Source organism: Neofelis nebulosa, chromosome 7 (genome assembly GCF_028018385.1).
Source record: "Neofelis nebulosa isolate mNeoNeb1 chromosome 7, mNeoNeb1.pri, whole genome shotgun sequence".
Taxonomy (NCBI): Eukaryota; Metazoa; Chordata; class Mammalia; order Carnivora; family Felidae; genus Neofelis; species Neofelis nebulosa.
Window position 1 is genome coordinate 83,126,938 of NC_080788.1, and position 24,611 is coordinate 83,151,548.

Sequence of the window (24,611 nt, forward strand, 5' to 3'; positions counted from 1 at the left end):
CATAAAAATCACTATGGTTTCACCATAAGACTTTCTACTTAATGTTCAATTAAGAACGGAATTCAAGTTTCAATTTATTTCATGCATTGTAAACCTATGCAGAACCTATGGTTCTGCTTGATTTTTAGACGATTCCTACAAATTCCTTGAAGGACCGAAGTATCCCACTGATTCTACCATGTTTTGCCTGTTTTGCCACAGGATCACTACTCTTTGTCTGAACAATGTTAGATTCAGTCTCTGAGGAGAGAAAGAGAGACATAAAGTGAGAGAGTGAATTGGTTGTAACTGGGGGAGATTATCACCTTTGTTATCAATCTTTCTTTTCTCTCAATTACCTTCTACCCTGATTATACTATACAATTCAATAGGTAGCTCCTATTCATTCAAATATTTTTCATTTTTGAGAGGAAAGGGACAATACAGGAGAGCAGAAGAAAAAAAAGGGGAAGGAAAAAAGAAAAGCTGGCAGAAAAAGTAAAAATTGTCCTCCCAAAGAATTTTCAATCACTCAGAAATGTGTGTGGGATAAATACATATAGTAACATAATGTTGTAAAAGCCAGGGATTAAGGAGGGCGCTTGTGATGTGCACAGGGTGATATATGGAACGATTGAATCACTATATTGTACATCTTAACCTAATATAACACTATATGTTAACTAACTGGAATTAAAATAAAAATTTTTTTAAATAATAAAGAAAAAAAAGCAGGGTGATGATATATTAATTTATGACATGTGGATGAATATATATCAGAATTAATCGCATTTCATATTTTTATTGTCTTTCCTGTTTGTCTTTCAGGTTTTTTTTTCTAGTTTAGCTAATACAGGGTTACTTCTGAGGGATGGTAGAGTCAGTACTTTGAGGATTGTATACCACTGTACCTTTGCATACTCTTCTACCCAATAAGGTACTACAGATTGCAACTGAGGGGGAGTGGAATACACTACCCCAAAATGTGCCACTTTGGCATGTGGACTGTTGTGAGCTGAAAGCAGTTAAGACCCAGTGGACTCAGGAAAAACTTTTTATCTCTGTCTAAAAGGATTTAGGTGGAGGGCCTGCAACAGGGAGAGGGCTATTGCCAAAGGTAACTTTTTATATTAGAAAGATGTATCTGCATGGTGTAGCAAACGTTTGTTTACAAAACATTTGCTCACCAAACATTTGCTCTTCTCATCTTCCTTTGAATTGTCTTTCCCTACCTTGAAGCCCCAGACCCCTACTTCCTTATCCTTAATTCAGGATGCTATATACAATTTTTTCTCCCCAACACAACAAAAGCCTCATTTTTACTTAGAGTTAGGGATAGATAAGAAAGTGCTTTTCCATTTTTGTGCTATTTTCTTTAATAATGACTATCATTCTGAAAGTTTGTTCTAGAAATTGAATATTATAAAAAAAATTGAAGTCAACCCTAACTGTAGCAGCCTATGATTCTGATAATTGAACTTCTTTCACCTGAACACTTACCTACTCACTAACATTCTATTATTACCTTCTGTCTTGGTGATATCTGTGAACTATGTGAATCTATCTGGTTCTCAGCTGGATTGTAGATGAAAGATTTTAACTGTAATTCAAACTAAGGACTAAATCATATAGCATGTTTGCATAATTTATCACTGGATCTTTTAGTAAATCTGTTTTTGAGTGATTGATTTTATTTTATTTTCAAGCTTTTTTTTCCAGTTTTATTGAGATGTAATTGGCATGCAACATTGCATAAGCTTAAGGTCTACAACATAATTGTATATATATTATATACAACAGAATTATATATATATACACATATACATATACATATATATATATATATATATATATATTACACACACACAGTGATTACCACAATAAGATCAGTTAACATCCATCACCTCGCATAGTTACAAATTTTTTTTTGTGATAAGAACTTTGAAGACCTATTCCTCTAGCAACTTTCAGATATACAGTACAGCAATGTTAACTATGGTCGTCATGTTATACATTACATCCCTGGGACCTATTTACCTTATAATGGAAGTTTGTACCTTTTGACTACCTTCACCCAATTCACTCCCCACTTCACCCTCTCCCCCTCTCACCTCCATGTTGATGTAAATCTTTTAAAATATTGATAATCAAGTTTTGATGTGTAAGGCAAGGTTTTACATGCTTTGGGAGATTCCTTGACTTTAAAGAGCTCATGCTTTAGTTAGGAAGATAAGACCTACATACCTGCACAGATGTTTAGTGATTTCACTGCCAGTGCAAGGTGGTCTGTGATGCATAGTGGAAGAATAGAAGTGTAAGGGTTGGAACCAGGGAGTTGGTGTTTGTGATGGCTCTTAGAGGACTTTCTGGTTTTAAGTAAGTAAGAAAGCAGACTAGAGAAGGTATTTCATACAGAGAAATGTTGCTTACAAAGACATAAGGGTAAGAAGCTTCTATTTTGGAGCCAGTAATGAGTAGACAAATGGCCTAGGGAAGAAGGTTGTGTGCAAAGTAATGGGAGATAGATAAGATTGGAAAAGGATATTGGGGTCAGACTGAAAGAAGACTTTTTTGCCAACCTAACCTTTTTGTGTAGGTAGGTGAGTTGGACTATATTTTCTCAGGTTTATGGCAATCATGTTATGTGAAATATAATCAGAAATATAAAGAAAGTTAGTATATATTAAACTTGTCTATTTTAAGATAAATCTGTTGGTTTCTCCAAAGATAAGTCTGTCCTTTAGTTATTTAGTGAAAATCAGAAGGAGTTGCTTGACTTGAACCATGAGAAAGATTCAGCCATCTACTAGTGAAGTAAAAGAAATAAAAGTAATATACTCTACCAGCAGAGCTAATTTTGATTTATTTGTTTTGTTTTGTTTTTTAGGTTGATTTTTTTAAAGAAATGTGTTTGAAAACTCCATGCTTAAAAATGTATTTATGAAGCAATATTTACAGCAGAGATGACTATAAAAATATATTCAAAGTAAACATAAATCTTTCCATTTTTATGTGACTTTTATCTGCCCATCAAATTTTGTTCATTATCAAAAGTGACTCTATTTTAATAAATCTTTTTCTCCCTCAAAACTTTTTTCCCTCTCATATTAATCTATTTAGAGGCTGTAAGACTAGGCATGGAATATTTTGCTTATTTTTAAGACAATTTCTTGTAATATAATAAATAGGAAACTGGTTTCTTTTTCTTAGAGTTTCTTCTGATTTACTATGAGTAAACATCACCTGGGAGTGCTGGTTAAAACTCACCCACCCCCAGAAACTAGGATTCATATGATGCTAATTGGGCCTTGGAACCTGCATTTTAGTGAATCCACAGGCTGATTGGGAAGCTGGTGGTCTGAGAAACGTTATCCAGAGTGAAGGAAAATAAATCAACTGAGTGGAGAGTGAACTCTCTCTTGTCTTAAATATGTGTATAAGGGCAAACAAATGACTCAGTGCCTGATTCTGTGGGTCTACTCTTGCATCTCTGAAGGCCTTCTCTAAAGATCTTTGGAACTTAAAACCAGAAGGGATATTTGTGAGGGTTTGTCACACATTTCTAAAACCAACATTCGGTGCTTCTGTTTCTCTTCCTTCTACTTCCTTGCCTAAAAGCCCAGTGAATTTAATGGGCTGAATGTGGACAATACTGACATATGGCAACCCTATTATTAGGAATTTTGTCATAATATAGTCTCTAGAATAGAGAAATAATTTCATAAAGCCGCAAATGCATTTAAACAGAATTGAGAATTCCCCCATGCATCAGTTTCCAGGGCACTGCCCTCAACACTGATCCAGGAAGAATGTTCCCATATGGTCTTCCAGAAGCCCAGGCCCTGATTTGCCAGAAGAGAAAGGGCCGAGGAATTCATTGTAACAGCTTGGAGAATGGCTTTGCAAACACAAGAAATATTCATTTCCTAGTTTGTCAGCTGAAAAGGAGCTCAGAGAATAAAGATACTGATTCATGCTGACCCTATGGTGGGCTATGGTGAAGGGCTCAATGGTGGCAACAGGAGAGAAGCCCAACTCTCTTTTAAGTGGCAACAAGACACTTTTAAGTGGCAACACTGGCAACAAGAATTTTCAGTGGTAGTAACTGCCTAACACAGCAAGTGGGCCTACTGATCCACCTGCTAGCTCTTGTCTCTCATTGCGCCAACATTTACCACAATGGCTGTGATTTCTGGTATTTTCAGTTTCAGATTTAAATGTAAGCTCATGAGGGACATTTTTTGTCATGGTCACTTGGGTTTCTCTCTGCTTAAAATACCACCTTATTCATAGCAGGGTATCAATGGGAACTTTTGTGCAATATTATGAATGTTTTTCTTAATGCTTTACCAGAATATGAGCACTTTTTCTAAAAATGTGTTTTTGGAAAGGCTTGCAGGTTTTTTTACTATAATCTTAGCATGGCTTGGGACAAAAGAATACAGTGATGTGTTACATGGGTACCATTTATTCCATATAATGATGAAGCTGTTTTCATTAAAATGATTAAAAATAAAAAGGTAGTGTACACTATTAACAGTACTTGAAAATTGGCCCATCTAATTGATATAGTAAGGAAAGAACATGAAAGTCAGTTTTGTATTTAGCAAGAATTCATTTTAATAATTAATTGTTGATAGTCCAGCACATGGTAGGTTGGCAATAAAGAACTACTCTAACACATCTGGATCTTTAAGATAAAGCAACATAGATTGTTTTAAAAATGAAGTTTCTGCTGGTTTGAGGCTTCAAGTATGAAATGACATTGCAACTGATGCTTTCTCTGGTCTCTGGGAAGGATAAATAGAGGTTAGGAGGTAGATAGTCACATTGATAATATTAACTCTATTATAGTCATTTGTTTATTACATGTAAGAAAGGTGCCCATCTGTGGAGATTTTTCAAGTCAAAGGTTTCTGCCCCCCAAATGATCATTGAAAGATTATAATGTCACATCTTTAAAATGTGAAAGCTGTGGGCTCTATATTTTGTAAAGAATACTCTTTTTCATTTTGACAGAGTTTTCGCTCATATTGTATGTATCTCCCTCTTTAATATTTTAAATTTGGTGTGTACTTCAAAACTGATCGCTGTTTTGTGATTTACAACCTTGGAGAAAAATAACATAGTAGTCATAACTTTGCAGTTTTTTGTGATGCATGAAGATCAGATTTTTTAATGTTGGTTAATGCTTTGCTAATTAAAGTGTGCATGTTAATTAAAGCAGAGGCTAATGTTAATTACCTATATTAATGGAATCTCATGTAGCACCTGCCTGAAGCAATGGGTTCAATTTTCAAAATATCTCAATTAAGGCTGAAACTTTTGATTTGCATCTAGTAGGGTTTCAATTAACTGCATTGAAAACTTAAATAACACTCTTAGGGGTGCAAAATATCAGTGATTATATGAAGTATGGTGGAGTTTGGTAGGTGAATTTATAGAGACTCTTTTTTTTTTTTAAAGTCTAACTACATTTATTTCTTGTCTACTGGTCAAAATTCTGCTCATCAGCCACGACCCAGTGAAAACAATATCTCTTCCATGAGGTATTTTCCAGTTCCCATTATAGTATCAGCACTTGTTTGTTGCTCTTCTTTTATGCCATTCTGCCTTGTATTATAATTAATTGTTACAGTCTGTGTCCCTTGCTAAGTAGAAGCTTCTTAAAGGCCTGTCTCCATCCCTTACAAGGGCCAGCACACCTGATAAGAAGCTAGCATGTTTCGATAAGTTTAAGACAGTCTTTAATTGTTTGCAAAGCAACTAAATACATTTATTGACTGAAGTGGAAATGAGTGAACTTTTCACTTTTAGCACATGACAGTTGCACTGTTGCTATATTTATGCCTGCTTTAAGTAAAGCATGAAATTGCTGTTTGTGATCTTATTGCTTTTATCACCTTAAAGATTGATTTTTTTGTTAATTTCAGTTAACTATGAGCTGGAATGGGGAAGAGGCTACTTGTTCAAGATAAAATGGTCAGTGTTATGAGACCAGAGGACCTGTGTTTATGCTGGCAGGGGTGATGTTAATATCTCCTTTCAGTCCCAGGTTTAGAATCTGACCATTCTGCCTGCAAATTTAGCTCACGACCATAAGCACAGACACTTTAAACAAGCTGTTCATTTAAGAGAGCCATAGAAGGTTTGTTTTATCTTGGAAGATAACGCATGGGGTTGCCACGTAGTGGACCCAAATCTTAAAAGAATGAATTAAAAATATAAATAGATGACTAGAGACAGATACATTGTAATTAGTATGCTTATCAATTCTCCTGAACTTACTGTTATGTTTGCTGAAGACCCAATAACAAGTATTTCTATTGGGCCTTTGGAAAGGATTATGAGCTAATGGTGCTAACCTTTTTGACATCTAGTATAATCCTGGTTTCAGAAAAATATTTTCCATTACTCTGCATAATAGGGGAAGCAATAATCTCCTTGATAAGTATACACAAATAGATCACACACTGATTTGCAGCTCCTGGAAATAAGTACTAGTTACTGTTGTTCCTTCGCAAACTTTGACTCTGACTGTTGATCGCAGCGGGGCCAGGATTTGTCTTCATTCAACTGTGGAGAATATCAAATAAGCATAAGATTTCTATGTGTAAGGTATAACCAGCAAGGTGTCATAAAAGGCACTGTTTACTGTCCTGATGTACTATTGGCATGCTGGTAAAAAAAAAAAATTAAGGTAAAAAGGATTAGTATTGATTGAGCAAGAATATATCATCCTGATGGCAGGCCATATGATTACTGGAAATGAGATGTGAATGTATCTGTTAATGAAGAGCAATGCAGGTTTAGATGTGACAGTGAGAGAGCTCTCTTACTTCATGTCACAACTGGTTCATTGTTGGTTAGTTAGTAGGTGGAATAAATGCAACTATTAGCTGGAGAAATATGACAAATATGCAGATCAGATTTTCCCACGATGAGGCAATGGGCCAGGTCTTTACAACTCGGAGAGCAAAGTCACCAAAGCATCCAATCTCCTACGTGGCACCATTAAGGTGGCAGATGGAAGAGCATTAGCAGAAAGACACTGGGAACAGCTGGAAAACATCTGGTAGGAAGTGACAACCTAATGGGTGTGCTGGGCTTTTCCTAATTGTGAGGCAATCACTCAAAAAGCCTGGAAAGAAACTTCAATGTTTTGGTGATGGGAGAACGGAGTTGGATGGAGTACTACATTCTAGTTCAGTGATTTGAGGGAATTCTGAAAATAAGTGGACTTTAGAGCCTGGCGAAGAGAAAAAACTATAGAAAATTAATTTGCTTTTCCCCAAGCGTTAAATAAGAACACACTTTTTAAAGGTGTCTGTGAGGCTCACAATGGACCTGGAATCTACTTTAGGAAGAAATTTGATTCATCACCAAATTATGAATAATATTTTAAATGTAGGATTTTGAGGGTATATGGAAAGGTTAGGTGTTCAGAGAGAATATGGAAACACTAATTAAACTGGAGTGAGGAAGGTGGACTACTTAATGACTCTATTCACCATTCCTCTCTCTTGATTTACTGTCTCATGACTTTTCTGGAACCTAGATGAAATATAAAAAGGCTTTTTGGCTATTTCTGTCTCTATATTTCTTCACTTTTTTTTTCCACCCAGCCATTTGTCCTTGACTGTCTATGTCTCATTGCTTGCTCTCCCACTTTCTGACAAGGATCACCTAACTTTTCATAACCTCTCTGTCAAGATTCACCATACAGAGAGTGACATTTCATTTTGGAAATTTATTATTTCCCATAGAACAGGAACAGTGAGGACAACTTTCCCTATGGAGCTGATAGGTAGAATTTGGGGGGACAAAGGCCACCGATGCCTGTTACATTATTAGGGCAGATTTTCTCACAGGTTACCAGATAAGCCCTTAGTTACTCCATGAAGCCTGTGTTGGTGCCAGAGGATCCATGAATTTCCCAGTTGCTGTTCAAATCACTTAGAGGATTAAACCAGACTGTTCAAAGTACAGCCTTTCAATAAATGTTAGGTCCATCTTCCGCCTTAACCACTGGGCTGTATGTCTGTCCTGCCCTTGCGACCCAGGCTCAAACAAATAAGTAAATGAAAACAAGAAGTGGAACAATTTACTATACGCAAGGTCTGACCACCTTACTTTCCACATGTCTGGCGTGTATGTGTTCTCTTCAGAAAAGGCAGGTTGCTGTGAGCAGAGGGTCAGGTGGAACCCAACTACAGAGAAAGAGGGGGGAGGTGGAGGGATGAGGGAGTGAGGAGCCAGAGATGAGAGGGGAAACAGTTGAACAAGAATAGTTGAGTCAGGATGGCACATAAACAAAAGCCCTAGAGAGGTAGTTCAGAGAAATGGTGGTAAACAGGGAACAGGAGGTCACAGGGGAATAGGTATAGTGTCTCCAGAAAGGAATAGCCAGGAGACGAACTGAATGTTCAACATGTACTGCAACCCCAGCCCTAAATTTCTAAGTTACCACAGGACCCCTATTGACAGTGCATATCAATACATCATGATAATGGTAATAAATTATTACTGACTGGGAACCAGCAATCAGAATTGTCAAGAAAAATTCCTTACAGCGAGGCGGCATTACTCATCACACCCTGGACCTATGAAGGGAAGGAGTGACAAGATGGCTGAGTGGTGAGCTATTCCAGGGCAAGGTAATAATTAGGGCAGAGAAGGAGCACATTGTGGTGGCACCCAGCAACTAACATTTCATAATCACTGTAATTTCTAGAGGTAAAGGAGCAGAGAGGTGTTTGTTTGTTTGTTTGTTTTTGTTTTTTATTGAGTCCACGAATCACAGGATATGTTGAGCCTTGCCAGAAAGTTACTGATGTGTATATCTTACACAGGGACTTCGTGCCACACCTCAGCTATTTCAGTTGCCTTAGCCAGGGACTGGTTGGGGATTAGGAATCATGGTTGCAGGACTGCCTGCTTAAGAGTATGCCAGAACATGAAAAGATGTTCAACGTCGCTCCTCATCAGGGAAATACAAATCAAAACCACACTCAGATACCACCTCACGCCAGTCAGAGTGGCCAAAATGAAGAAATCAGGAGACTATAGATGCTGGAGAGGATGTGGAGAGATGGGAACCCTCTTGCACTGTTGGTGGGAATGCAAATTGGTGCAGCCGCTCTGGAAAGCAGTGTGGAGGTTCCTCAGAAAATTAAAAATAGACCTACCCTATGACCCAGCAATAGCACTGCTAGGAATTTATCCAAGGGATACAGGAGTACTGATGCATAGGGGCACTTGTACCCCAATGTTTATAGCAGCACTCTCAACAATCGCCAAATTATGGAAAGAGCCTAAATGTCCATCAACTGATGAATGGATAAAGAAATTGTGGTTTATATACACAATGGAATACTACGTGGCAATGAGAAAGAATGAAATATGGCCTTTTGTAGCAACGTGGATGGAACTGGAGAGTTTGATGCTAAGTGAAATAAGCCATACAGAGAAAGACAGATACCATATGGTTTCACTCTTATGTGGATCCTGAGAAACGTAACAGAAACCCATGGGGGAGGGGAAGGGAAAAAAAAAAAAAAGAGGTTAGAGTGGGAGAGAGCCAAAGCATAAGAGACTGTTAAAAAACTGAGAACAAACTGAGGGTTGATGGGGGGTGGGAGGGAGGGCAGGGTGGGTGATGGGTATTGAGGAGGGCACCTTTTGGGATGAGCACTGGGTGTTGTATGGAAACCAATTTGACAGTAAATTTCATATATTTAAAAAAAAAAAAAAAAAAAAGAGTATGCCAGAGATGGGTAGTAGAAGAAGCTCTAGACTGGGAGCCAGAAACCGCCGGCTCTTCCTCTTTACTTATGTGACTTTGGACAAACTCATTTATCTGATCTCTGGCTTCTGCATCTGTTCAGTGGGGATACTAATACCAGATCTCCCTGAGCAGAGCCTAAGATTGTTGTACCTATCAAATGAGAAAATGTATGTGAAATCACATGAGTCATAGAGGGACAAATGTAATGTATTGTCAAAAAGTATCACTATCCTATTCTGAGTGATGATCGAAGCATTTATTCAGGTATGCAGTGAATTGTGAGCTAACGTAGGTGAGAGATAGTGAACCCAGGATCACCACATCCAATTAACCTGTTAATTTACATACTGAGTCAAATAACAGAACAAAATCAATACTTGTTTCAAGGAAAAGAGATTATTTGGGGTGGAACTATAAAATATAAATATCTCGTTATGTAAATATAAAATCTTACAGTTCTCTTCACATGTCCAATAAAAGGGTGGAGAGTTTTTTTGGGGTATGGAATTCTGACTAAAAGCAAGCTCTGTATCATTTTTTAAAATACAGTTCTTTCTTAAGGCCAGTCCTCAAACTGCAAAGTAGGATATTGAAGACAGCTGCGCATTTAGTGCCAATATAAAATGACTTTGTTCCTCACTGTCATCTTTTATTCCCACACATTTCTTTCTGTCTCAGAACTCTACTCAAGCTGAAGTCCCAGCCGTCTTTAAATACCAATGTGAATACACAGGTGAATTGTCATGTGAAATGTTTTATGTTCTAGATTTGTCTGATTGATTCCTCACAGTGTCTTGTAACTTTTTTCTCTGCCCCCTATTTCCTGGAAACTGTAAGTTTTGTCCTGAAGCTTGCTTGGAATAAGGTTAAACATTTTGGCAAGTGTACTTTCTATGGCATCTCATTAAGTCAGGTTGTCCCTTACTTGTGATGCTAACGTGGTGACAGCTACATACATAGATTTCCCTTGTCATTAGCAGGTAATCTATAGGGCAGTGCTTTGACATCGTGTTAATATTCAGTTCACCATGAAAAGTTTGCTTAATGATTTTAGAATCCATTGATGAGTCTTTCTGGAATCAATTATTTCTTTGTAAAATGGTAGTTTTCTAATTCTATTGTTTCTTTCACATTTTTTTACCAGGCATTATTTGTCTATAAATCTTCCTTTTCAACTTCAGATGAACTACAGTTCCTCTTTCTTCTTTCCTTACCAAATTTTGAGGTAAGGAGTTGCTGTAATAGTCACCTTCAGTAGTGACACTCCTTTTTTCATTCTCTTTTTTGAGTAAAATTATAGATTGATTGATTTTATTCAATATGCTACAATCAATTAGAATAATTCTTCTTAGGATGCTTAGATTGTCTCAAATTTTCCAAAAAGGAGCCTCATCTTGATGACTTCTGTACCCTTTTGACAGATCCCATTAGTCAATGAATGCTTTGCTTTCTGGCACAAGATGTCCCAGGCTCACTTTATTCTTTTCCTGCTCCAAATTTGTAAAAGGATTTTTAAATGATATGTTCGGCTATTTTTATAAGGAAACAAGCTGTACCAGACTGTCTCTTTGCCTCATTCATTCATTTAGCAAGTACTTACTAAGTGTCTGCCATGTGTCAGGAACCTGCGATATCAAAATAAATCTGGCTTATGTCCTATTCTTGGGGAGCTTAAAATCTAATAGGATAGAGGAGTCAGGAATATCTAAAGGTGGGAAGAGATACATGTTTTATAATAGAAGGGCGTATCATATGTTGAGGAAATTCAGGTGAGGGGGAAGGTTATTGGGCCTGTTGGAATGTGTGGGATGTGGAGTTGCAGAGACGGAGAAAGCTTGTGAAGAAGCAGAGGTGGAAAGGTTGTGTACCTGGGAGGACATGGTTCAGTCTAATGTGAGTATATGTGGGGTTTGCTATATGTTAGAAAAGAAAGTCACGGAGGGTACAGAGGAAGGTGGACTGGGATCTACCAATGAACAGTGTTTAAATAGTGTTCTAAGACATTCGAATTCTATTCTAAAGAAAATGGCAACCATAAAAAGGCTTTTATTCTTTGTTGTTATTATTTTATTTTTAAATCAGACAGTGATATGACAGAGGTGCCAGAGGAAGCTTCGCAGAGAGGCCTTTTCTCATGTGGGCCATCATAAGGAGAATGTAATCATACTGCTGGTCAGTTGGATGTTGAACCAACTGGCTAGTAAAGAGTATAATGACTAGAATACCAGGGCACTAGGTACTTCTGTGATATTTCTTACATGCAACAGCAGATCACCAACAAAGTTTTTTTTTTAAGTTTCTTTAAAATTTTTCTTAATGTTTATTTATTTTTGACAGAGAGACAAAGCATGAGTGGGGGAGGGGCAGAGAGAGAGACATACACAGAATCCCAAACAGGCTCCAGCCTCTGAGCTGTCAGTACAGAGCCCGATGCAGGGCTCGAAATCACGGACCGCGAGATCGTGACCTCAGCCGAAGTCGGATGCTCAACCAACTGAGCCACCCAACCGCCCCACCAACAAAGTTTTAATGTCACTTCATAGTAAGAATTGGTTCAATTGCCTGTAACTATGAAAAATCCCATGCAGCCCACATATCTTTTTCCCAAGCACAGAACTCCTTCCTTCTTGGTTCTTTCTTGAAATCTTGATATTTATACCTCCAGATATTAACTTTTACATGGTCAACTTTTACTGTATAAGCTACAGCACATAAGCAAAATACCTGAACAACTGAAATGCTGCTGAAAATTCAAAGCCTAGGATCTCACGCTCTTACTTTGAGGCTACTTAACTCTTGTTTTTGATACTTATTACAACTTTCATTATGTAGTTTCCCAGCTTAATTTAACATATCATGTCAAAGATAAGACAAGCTACTAGAGGCTGTCACATCAAGAATTGCAAGGAATAATTAATTCTTCTAGCCTAGATATAGTACAGGGCATACATTGTTAAATGGGAAACAAGAACCTTAAAATCATTGGGTCTAAAGCCATTCTGTATGACGAAAAGCAGCTCTAATAATGTCTGTAAGTATAACTGTTGTTTATATCTTGACAGTCACCCACAGAATAGATTCAGTTTAAGGATATGTAATATTTCAGACTTCCATCCTAAATGGAAGAAATTAAATTCAAAAAAATATTCTTGGCACTTCGAGAGGTAAAGTGCTCCATCTCTCTCCCCTTTGATGATTGACAGCCTAATTAGAGGGGTTTTGGATTTGTAAACTCAGCTTAGGAAGTTTGACTATTTTTTAAGCATTTTCATTTTCTGTTGGTTCCTCATGATTTGAACTTTCCTATCCTGTTATATGTCGTTCAACTATTCTTCCCTACAATGACTTTAAAGATTCTGCTTCTCACTATAGCCTGGAATGTGATATATTTTCCCCATGTCTGAGCTCAACTGAGTCTTTTATCACTAGGGTTAAAGTGTCATAGAGATCTGCTAAAATTAAACGTCACCACTTTAAATTAAAATGTGTAGCATGGAGGCTTAGTACCCCCTAGGAATTTTTTTGTTTGCAATTCATAGACAATCCAAACCTATTTCTTAAGCTGAAAGAATCTCAGTCAAAGCATCCCTTTTTAACAGTATTTATGTTGCCACAGTTCAGGAAGTCCTTTGAATGTCTCCATTCATATCTTGGCTCTCAGATTGGCAACCTGAGGTATTTGCAAGCACTTGCCAGGGATCTCTGCTTTCTACTAGGACATCACTTCTTTTTCAGGCCTTCTACTGAGATTGTTCATGAACTTCTGCTCATCACCCTTCATTCACTCATTCATTCAGCATACAATTTTCTGAGCATTCGGTATGCAATTATGAATAAAAACAATTAGGTTTTTGCTTTTGTGGAATTTACATTTCAGTGGGATATGGATCAGAAAAAAAGCAAGCATACATGGAGTGCATGAGTGGCTCAGTTGGTTAAGCATCTGACTCTTGATTTCAGCTCAGGTCATGATCACATGGTCATGAGATTGAGCTCTTTTTCACACTTTGCACTGAGCATGGAGCCTGGTTGGGATTCTCTCCCTCTCTCTGTGCCCTTCTTCTGCTCACATGTGCACATGCTCTATCTCTCTCTCTCTCTCAAAATAAATAGGCATGGAAAAAAATTAAGAAAAAGCAAGCATGCAAATAAGCAAAAAAGTTATTCAGTCAAATAAATATATTTTTAAGCTAGTAAATATTAGGGAGGAAATAAATAAGACCTGAGAGAGAGCATACCAGGAGACACCTGTCCTAGGTGAGATGATCAAGGAAGGAAGTAACATTTAAAGTAAGAATTAAAGGGGATACGAAGGTGATGTCCAATGTATTCATGGTGAGAAGAAGCAAGGTTCATTCAAGGAATTGAAAGAAGCCTAGCATAGCTAGAATAAGTGGACAAGGATGAGAGCTGCTCAGGAGGGGTGATGGACAGTGAAGACTAGACAGGCAGGCCCCTGAAGATTCTGGTATTCAAGGGGAGATATGTCTGCAATATACAAGTTGAGGCCCAGGTCAGATCTTTCCTCTAAATAGATTTTGAGCATAGTATCTAATACCTACCCTTATGTTGTCAGTATGGGTGGTGGAGGGATACAGAATAATGGAAACATAAGATAATAATGGAGAAATTTGTGGAAATTTTCTGTGGACAGAGCAATGCTTAGGAATCCTCTATAACTAGTCTTTTGGTTCAAGAGATAACAATAATTCATTTTTTCATTCTAGTCCTAAAATAAAGAGCAGAAAAATATATAATTGGGGTAAGCAAAGGTGAGGAAGCAGGAGGTGAAAAAGCAGGAGGATATAATTTTTTTAACCTGTCCTTAACTTAGAATAGCACTATGCCTGATGGGTAGGAGGAATCAAGTCACTGGAGAGGGAAAAAAAATATGTATTTTTTTTTTCTTCCCAGTCTCTTCCAGATATAATAGCAATGAACTAGTGGACATTTTCAGGAAAAACAAAAACAAGCCAACCTTTATGAACTCTAAGCAGCAGTGATGATGATGGATGGATGTAGTCATAAAGATGGTATGAATGTATAGGAATCACTGTTACAGAGTTTCGTGCAAGTGTGTTTGTGAGACAGATCTACCAGAAAATAGCACCAGTGGCTACTTAATTTGGGGGAACTTGTAGAAAGGAGGAAATAATTAGTGTATATTGTCTTAATTGGCTTCGGTTTCTCTAAAAGAATACCATAGACCAGGTGGCTTATAAACAAGAGACATTTATTTCTTATAGCTCTGAAGGCTGGGAGTTCCAAGATCAAGATGTTGGTACATTCAGTGTCTGTTCAGAGTCTACTTGCTGGTTCACTGGGACCTTACGTGGCAGAGGAGCAAGGGAGTTCTGTTCTAATCCCATTCATGAGGGCTCATGACCTAATCACCTACCAGAGACCCCACCTCCTAATACTATCACATTGGGGATCAAGTTTCAACATATGAATGGGGGGGGCACAAATATTCAATCTATAGCAAATATGTTTTGAGTTTTAGTTTGAGTTCTAGAGTTTCATTTTTGAGGGTATTGAAACTTCAGCCTACAAAAGAATTATTGAAGTCAAGATTTTTTTTTTTTTTTTTTTTTTTTTTTTTTTGGGACAGAGAGAGACAGAGCATGAACGGGGGAGGGGCAGAGAGAGAGGGAGACACAGAATCGGAAGCAGGCTCCAGGCTCCGAGCCATCAGCCCAGAGCCTGACGCGGGGCTCGAACTCACGGACCGCAAGATCGTGACCTGGCTGAAGTCGTACGCTTAACCGACTGCGCCACCCAGGCGCCCCAAAGTCAAGATTTTTTTAAAGACCATTTCATTTTGGGTTCTGTGGGCACAATTGTGACAACCATTCTTCACACTCATATCCATATTTGCTTTTTATATTTGCTCTTCCCTGTCCCTATTCTTGTCATCCCACTTTCCTTCTATTGGGTCTCCCTTTTGGTTGACATGCATAAGGTAACTTCTAAGGCTCTGCAATCTTCCCTGGCTATGCATATTGGGGCCACATAGGAAATTCCAGCTTCACATGACCTCCTCCTACCTGATACCCAGATCACCAGGAACAGGGCCAGGATAGGTCTTAGGCACAGACGAAAGAGGTGGACATTCAAGACTTGGGTGTCTTTTTCAGGCTCTCTACTGTGAAAGTAGATTTTCATCCAGTCTTTCCTAAAGTTATCTTGTAGATTTATGCATTTCAGTGTTTAAATGAAGAATATTGAAATTTATGAGCTTGGAGATAACTATCATGTTAAGATGTTAATGCCTGTGAATATTTACTATGAATTAATATATTGAAGTCTTTTTTAATTCAATAGCTAACCAAAGTAGGGATCAGGGGATGGACAAAGATAATGGGAGCTTTTGTGTGGAGGCTGTTACATATGGCTTTGAAATTTAATGGAGTATTCTTATCCAACATTTGGGGTTGTCTTACACAGAGGAAGTGAGTATTCTTGGCTTCCATTAGAATTTCCCAACTAAACACTGTTATCACCTTTATATTTTTATTATAACTTTAGTAAATTGATTAATAAGCAATATATTGAAAAGCAGAGGGTTTTTTCTGGAAAAATATTTTCATATTCCCTATAAATATGGTTTTAAATAAAATATTATAAGTTTTAAAACAACTCTTCTGATTCTCTTTCTTTTTTTCATCTTTATTTCTCATTTATCAGTGAACCACATCTCAATATAATATCCAGATTAAATGCTATTTTCCATCCTTTTAAATACTTCTATATTCTCATCTGTTTTTATGGCACGTTGCTGCATGTCTCCAGAGACACACAGCATTTTTATTTTCAAGTAAATTTATATTAGTTACAGTCTCCAGCTGTTTTAGATATAGGATCATTTCCTGTCAGTACTGTTTCCAGGACAATTCTTTTTCCCCTCACAAAAATGAAAAATGTAATTTAACAAAGACATCCTATAATTGCCTTCATATATAGCAAGGTATCTAGCAATCTAAATACTTATTTTATTTAAAACATCTGTCTACATAATATCTAGTGATTGTCCAGGGCTATATCATCCTTGGGAGAGGCAGATGCTGCCATTTTTATTTAATTTATAAGGAGCCATCAAAAATGTTTCCTTAGTATTGAATCTTCTGCCATTATGTCAAATGTGTGTGTGTGTGTGTGTGTGTGTGTGTGTGTGTGTGTGTGTGTGTGTTTATGATAATAGCTTGCCATTCTGGTGCTTGCAATTAGTTTAGCCTTTTTCAAATTGGGAAAGATCATTCTTCTAAAAATCACTATGGAAACATTCTGCAAGAATAGTAAGAATGGTAAGTAAGAATAGTCATATATATATATATATATATATATATATATATATATATATATATATCTCATAATAAAAATGGTGGCATGTGCTCTACTCCTAGAACTAGCCTTACACTAGAATCATGTTTTAATTGCCACATTCATTTAGAGTCATTTGTCTGTAGTGCATTTTCTTTTAATTTATTAAAAAAAACTGTAAAGTTTTTATTGTGAAGTCATTCTGCTGATTAGAGCAGCCAGCTGATATTTTTTGCTATTTTTCAGAAAACATATGGACAAAGATGGAAGTTTCTATAAAAGCTCTTTGTCTTGGGGGTGATGCTGAATGTTGCTTATAGAAGAATCCATTCGTAAACTCTATTTATTGTGCACGACCCTTGGAGCCTCAGATAAAGTGTTTAACTTTTAATAGATTGTATCAATTTAGGCTCAGCTGAATGCCAAAAACAAGAGACACCCAGGCTTACAATAGTGTGTCTAAATGAGAAAGTTTACCTCTTCCAGGAAAGTAATGAAAATATTCCTTTTTGGAACACTAAGAGTATGAAAGGGAAATGATTATGGTTCCCTACTGACATACAGTTATGATTGACAGGAAAAACCAACATGCGTGCCACCTGAGACGTCTTGTTCAGGAACTTTCTGGAGGGTAGTAAATTGGTGTTGGCACAAACACAAAAAAATAAAATGACTTGATTCAGCACTTTTCAATTCTAACTCCCCAAACACTAAAGAAAGAAGTAAATATTCATCAAATGATCAAAATTTATATTGATTTTTATTCTACATTAGCAGCTCAAAGTCGAGATTCTTGACAGGGTGGATGTCGGTTTGAATGATTCTCTTTGAAATGAGGATATAGGCACTGAGCTGAGTGCTACCGTGCATTCCTGAACCATAGGCCCTGATTATTAGAACCCTAGGAGGCTAAATTTTTAAAAGAACAGTATAAAGGCACACTTGTTCAGTTCTGTTTTGATAACTAAATTGTTATTATTAGTATGTAAAGTAATTCTTGTTGTTCCTGCTTCATTCCTTCCTCTCTATCACCATCTAAGGACAACTATTTTATAGAATTTCAAAGGAACTGGGGAGCATGTTGTAGCCATAGAGTTAATAGCAGCATTTGCCAGCATAATTGTACTTGGGAAGGAACTGCCAGTCCTGCAGGGCAAGAGAAGCTAAGATTGTATCTTCACATTATACATCTTTAATTTTTAGTTTCTGCCAGAAAGTAAATAAGGATTTGCTGTAGTGGAATTTGGAAGATGGGAACAAGGTGCAGCCATAGAATATAAACACAGACTTGATGCCTGTGTCATTGTGCAGAGATTTGCTAAGGAAACAGTAATGGAGAAACATCGAAATTGTAATCATCCCCTCCAGTCCACACAGTGTAATCACACTCCCTTCCCACCGTAGCTCATGACATAAAATGCTGAATTTTTAATGATTTTAACTACTTGCATTATAAAGAGGAGGATGGTGGTGGGTGAGGCTCTCCACAAATGCAGTTGCGTGATGTATTTGTTCTTTATATTTGTTAGGTGGAGGTGGTGGTGTTGTTTTTAATAAGCAACTCATCTATCATTAAAATGGAGGAGGAAGGCATTTTTCTTTACACACAAATGCAGAATAAATAATGAAATTAGCATTCATGTTAATTTGTCCACTTTGTTTAAATGCTCACCATTTAACAAATATCATTAAAGACATAGCTTTAAAATTGAATTTTCTAAAGATTATCATGAATGTTTTTAATGGCTTACAAACAGCATCAAGTCAGTAGAAATAAAGATGACTTTTGAAGGATATAAATACAATATTTTTCACTTAAATCAGTTATCTTTTGTCTGATTTGATTATCCATATATCCATGAATGAAATATAAATAAACCTTGGGAACCTAAGGCTTGGTTTTCTGGAGCTGCCAGTATGGTCATAGGAGTTTTGTATCCTAATGTAAAAGATTAGTATATACAATAGTCTTTTCTGAGTATAATATTGAGGTAGCTTTTAGTCACTTATTAAATACTTGATGTATATTTCATTCTTAACAATGGAAAAATATTTATGTTTTTAAATACTTTTATAACTCTCTTATCCAAGAATAATGTTCAAAAGAACATTCTAACTTACTGTCTCTTTGTCAACATTTTTGAAGTGTAATATTAGTTTTATCCTTGGATGAATATTTTAGCTCCTATTAAGCAGTACAATTTTTCTGTAATTCTAAGTTCTACGTTTCCTGAAGGCAGGGACCATGTCTGACCCAGATTTGTAACTTGCACGATATCTTACACTTAAGACTGGCAAGATATATTTGTCACATGAATAAATGAAGGCCCTTAATCAATTTTACTACAGAAAATACGTTGCTCCGTAATCCTGTGATTCTCTGCTCCAACTCTGTAGGAGAAGGAGGCTTTGCTATTCCACTTAGTCATGCACACAGGACTTAAAAACGTGAGATTCTGATCCACTGTGATGCCAAATGTTATTTGTACTTAGCCAGAATGTAGCTAATAATAAACATATTTAGAGAGTTCATTTCTGCACAGGGGAAATGAACTTTTTTTGTCATTGAGGTAAAATTGGTATAACATTAGATAGGTTTCTGGCATGCAGTGATATACTTTGATATTTGTATACACTACAAAGTGATCACCACTGTAAGTCTACTGACCATCCATCATCATACAATTGCATCCCTTTATCCACTTCACCCACCCCAAAGCCCCCTTCCCATCTGGTAACCACCAATCTGTTCTCTACCTATGGGCTTGCTTTTGTTTTGTTTTGTTTTGTTTTGTTTTGTTTTGTTTTGTTCTTTAGATTCCACATGTAAGTGAAATCATATGGTTTTTGTCTTTGTCTGGCTTAATTCCCTTGCATAATCCCTCAAGGTCTATCCGTATTGTCACAAGAGGCAAGATTTCATTAATTTTTATGGGTGAGTAGTATTCCATGTATATATATATATATTCCACATCATCATTATCCATTCATCTATTGATGAACACTTAGGTTGTTTTCATATCTTGGCTACTGTAAATAAAGCTACAATGAACACAGGCGTGCATATATCTTTTCGAATTAGTGTTTTTGTATTATTTGGATAAATATCCAGAAGCAGAATTTCTGGATCATATGGTAGTTTTATTATTAATTTTTTTGAGAAATATCCATACTGTTTTCCATAATGGCTGCCCCAATTCACATTTTCACCAGCAGTGTATGAGGCTTCCCTTTTCCGCACATCTCCTCCAACACTTGTTGTTTCTTATCTTGTCCAACAAGGTGTAAGCTGATGTCTCATTCTGGTTTTGATTTTCATTTCCTTAATAATCAGTGATGTTGAGCATATTTTCATATGCCTTTTGGCTGTCTGTGTGTCCTCTTTGGAAAAATGTCTATTCAGACCCTCTGACCATTTTTTAATTGGGTTTTTTGCTTTTATTGTTGAGTTGTATGAGCTCTTTATCTGTTTTGGATACAACCCCCTTATTGGATATGTGATTTGCAAATAACCTCTCCTATTCAGTAGGTTGCCTTTTAATTTTGTTGATGGTTTCCTTTGTTATGCAGAAACTTTTTATTTCGATGTAGTCCAATTTTTAAATTTTTGCTTTTATTTCCCTTACCTTTGGAGTCATATTCCAAACAATACAAAACAAAACATTGCTAAGACCAATGTCAAGGAGTTTACCACATGTTTTCCTCTGGGAGTTTTATGGTTTCAGGACTTACATTCAAATCTTTAATTCATTTGAATTAATTTTTGTGAATGGTATAAAATAGTGGTCTACTTTCACTCTTTTACGTGTGGCTGTACAGTTTTCCCAACACCAGTTTATTAAAGAGATTGTTTTTTCCCCATTGTATGTCCTTGCCTCTATTGTCAACAACCAGCTGATCATATATATCTGGGTTTATATCTGGGATCTCTATTCTGTCCCATTGATTATCTGCCTATTTTTATGGCAGTATCATACTGTTTTGATTACTACATCTTTGTTGTATAGTTTGAAACCAGAGAATGTGATACCTCTAGCTTTGTTTTTCTTTCTGCGGATTACTTCGGTTATTTGCGCTCTTTCGTGGTGCCATACAGATTTCACAATTATTTGTTTTTGTTCTGTGAAAAATGCCATTGGAATTTTGATAGGGATTACACTGAATCTGTAGATTGCTTCCTTCTGCTAGCTTTGATTTTTGCTTGTTCTCCTTTTTTCTAGTTCCTTTAGTTATAGAGTTAGATTGTTTATTTGAGATTCTTTTTGCCTGTTTATTGAGGTACGCCTGTACTGTTATAAACTTCTGTCTTAAAATTGCTTTTGCTGCATCCCATAGAATTTGGTATGGTTGTATTTCCATTTTCATTTGTCACCAGGTGTTTTTTGAACTCTCCTTTGATTTTTTTGTTGTTGTTGTTTTTGTTGAACCATTAGTTTTTCGGTAGGATGTTGTTTAATCTGTGCATATTTTGATTTTTCTAGATTTCTTCCTGTAATGCATTTCTATTTTCATACTGTTGTGGTCAGAAAAGGTGCTTGATATGATGTCAGTTTTCTTAAATTTGTTGAGACTTGTTTTGTGGGCTAACATATGATCTATCTTGGAGAATGTTCCTGTGCATTAGAGAAGAATGCGTATTCTGCATTTGGATTTCAGATGGAGTATTCTGTATATATGTATTAAGTCCATCCGGTCTAATGTATCATTTAAGGCTGATGTTTCCTTGGGGCACCTGGGTGGCGCAGTCGGTTAAGCGTCCGACTTCAGCCAGGTCACGATCTCGCGGTCAGTGAGTTCGAGCCCCGCGTCAGGCTCTGGGCTGATGGCTCGGAGCCTGGAGCCTGTTTCCGATTCTGTGTCTCCCTCTCTCTCTGCCCCTGCCCCGTTCATGCTTTGTCTCTCTCTGTCCCAAAAATAAATAAAAAACGTTGAAAAAAAAAATTTTAAGGCTGATGTTTCCATATTGGTTTTCTGTCTGGATGACCTATCCATTGATGTAGGTGGTATTAAAAGTCCTCAACTATTGTTTTATTGTTGTTAATTTCTTTCTTAGGTTTCTTAATATTTAAGTTCTCATATGTTGGGTGCATAAGTATTAACAAATGTTTTATCCTCTTGTTGGATTGACCCCTTTATCATTATATAATGGCTTTACTTGCCTTTTATTACAATCTTAGCTTAAAAATTTTTTTTTCTGATATAGGTATAGCAGCACCATCTTTCTTTTTTTAATTTTTTTAAAAGTTTATTTATTTTGAGAAAGAGAGAGAGAGAACATAAGCGGGGTAAGGACAGGCAGAAGGAGAGACAGAATCCTAAGAAGGCTCCACCCTGTCAGTGCAGAGCCTGAACACCATCTTTCTTTTTATTTCTATTTGCATAGAACATCTTTTTTTCAGCACTTCCTTCAGTTTCTGTCTGTATCCTTAGATCTGAAGTGAGTGTCTTATATGCAACATATAGATGAATCTCGTTCTTTTATTCATTCATCCACTCTGTGCCTTTTGTTTGGAAAATTTAGTCCACTTATATTTAAAATAATTATCAACAAGTATGTATGTATTACCAGTTTATTAATTTTGTACTTCCTCTCTGTTCCTTTCTTCTATTGTGGTTTGGTGATTTTCTTTAATGTTACATTTCGATTCCTTTCTCCTTATCTTTTGTGTATCCACTGTAGATTTCTGCTTTGTAGTTACCATAAGATTCACATGTAACATCCTATGTATATTACAGTCTATTTTAAGTTGATAGCATCTTAAGTTTGAGCACATTCTGAAAAGTCTGCATTTTTACTCCCCTCCTCAATGTTCTGTTTTTGATGTCCTAGTTTACATTTTTTATTTTGTGTATCCCTTAACTAATTATTATGGTTATAGTTAATTTTACTACTTTTGTGTTTTAACCTTCTTATAGCTTTACATGTGGTTAATATACTACCTTTACAATATACATGTATTTACTAGTCAGAGTTTTACATGCACATGTTTTCTTGTTACTAGTTAGTGCCTTTCTTTCCATTTTAAAGAAATCCCTTTAATATTACTTGTAAGGCCAGTTTAGTGGTGATGAACCCCTTTAATTTTGCTTATCAGAAAAACTCCTAATTTTTCCTTCAGTTCTGAATGATAAACTTGCCAGGTAGAGTGTTCTTGGTTTGAAGTTTTTTGTTTCGTTTTGTTTTGTTTCTTGTTTGTTTGTTTGTTTGTTTGTTTTTTCCTTTTAGCAGTTTGAACATATCATACCACTCCCTTCTGGCCTGTAACATTTTGGCTGAAAAATCAGCTGATAACCTTATGGGGGCTCCTTTGTATGTAGCCATTGTTTTTCTCCTGTTGCTTTTAAGTATTCTCTCTTTAACTTTTGACATTTTAATTTCAATCTGCCTTGGTGTGGAGATTTTTGGTTCATTTTATTTGGAACTCTCTGCTTCCCGGATTTGGATGTCTATTTCCTTCTCTATGTTAGGGAAGTTTTCAACCATTATTTCTTCAAGTAACTTTTCTACCACTTTTTCTTTCTCTCTCTTTTCCATCTATAATGTAGATGCTTTTCTCTTGATGTTTGGTGTCCCACAGGTCCCTTAAGCTATCTTCACTTTAATTTTTTTTTTTCTGTTCTCCTTGGATGAGTACCACTGCCTTGTCTTCCAAGTCACTGATCCTTTCTTCTAGTTCTTCCAGTCTGATGTTGAACTTGTCTAGTGTATTTTTTAGTTCAGCTATTGTATTATTCAGTTCTGTGAGTTCTGTTTGGTACTTTCTTATGTTTTCTATCTCTTTGTTGAAGTTCTTACTATGTTCATCCATGGTCCTAAGTTCATTAAACATCTTTATGACCATTACTTTGAGCTCTTTATCAGGTAGATTATTTATATCCATTTCATTAAGGTCTTTTTCTGAGCTTTTGTCTTGTTTTTTTAACTGGGAACACATTCTTGTCTCTCTTCATTTTGCTTGACTCTTTGTGTTTGTTTCTATCTATTAGATGAAATAGCTGCCTGTCCTAGTCTTGAAGGAATGGCCTTATGTAGGTGATAGAACTTATGGTTCAACCTTGCTCTCTAGCTTTTGGTTGTTTCTCAGACCTTTGTGATTGTCTAAATAGCCTGATTTGTTGTTGATAGTTCCCTGCTGTTGAGGGTGTGCCTAAAGCTCTCAATGTTCTAAATGGAGGGATCTAAGACAGTGCCTAGTTTTAGGGTAATTGTAAACCAGATCTTCAGACAGCATCTTTTAAGGTATTTAAATATCTACAGTCTTGTGGGTCTACAATCATAAACCCTGCTGACTTCTAGATCAGGAGATCTGGAGGTATCTATTGGACAATAGTTGTAATATTGTGGCTTTTGATGTGTGTATAAGCACCTTTCTGGGAGGTATCAGCTAGCTGTGGTGAGGCCAAAGAAGGATGAAAATATTATATCTTTCCACCCATATTCCCTGGGGGGCAACTCTGTTGCCTCTGGATGTAGGGCAAACCTAAAACCTGCCCCTCAGGCCTGAAGCTCCAGGACAAGAAAATA

At 36.6% G+C, this 24,611-nt stretch overlaps 1 protein-coding gene across 7 annotated transcripts in view; it reads left to right on the forward strand.

Annotated features, from left to right (window-relative positions):
- Nucleotides 1–24,611, forward strand: part of AKAP6 (A-kinase anchoring protein 6) — a 500,699-nt gene that overhangs the window by 318,575 nt on the left and 157,513 nt on the right. The window lies entirely within an intron of this gene.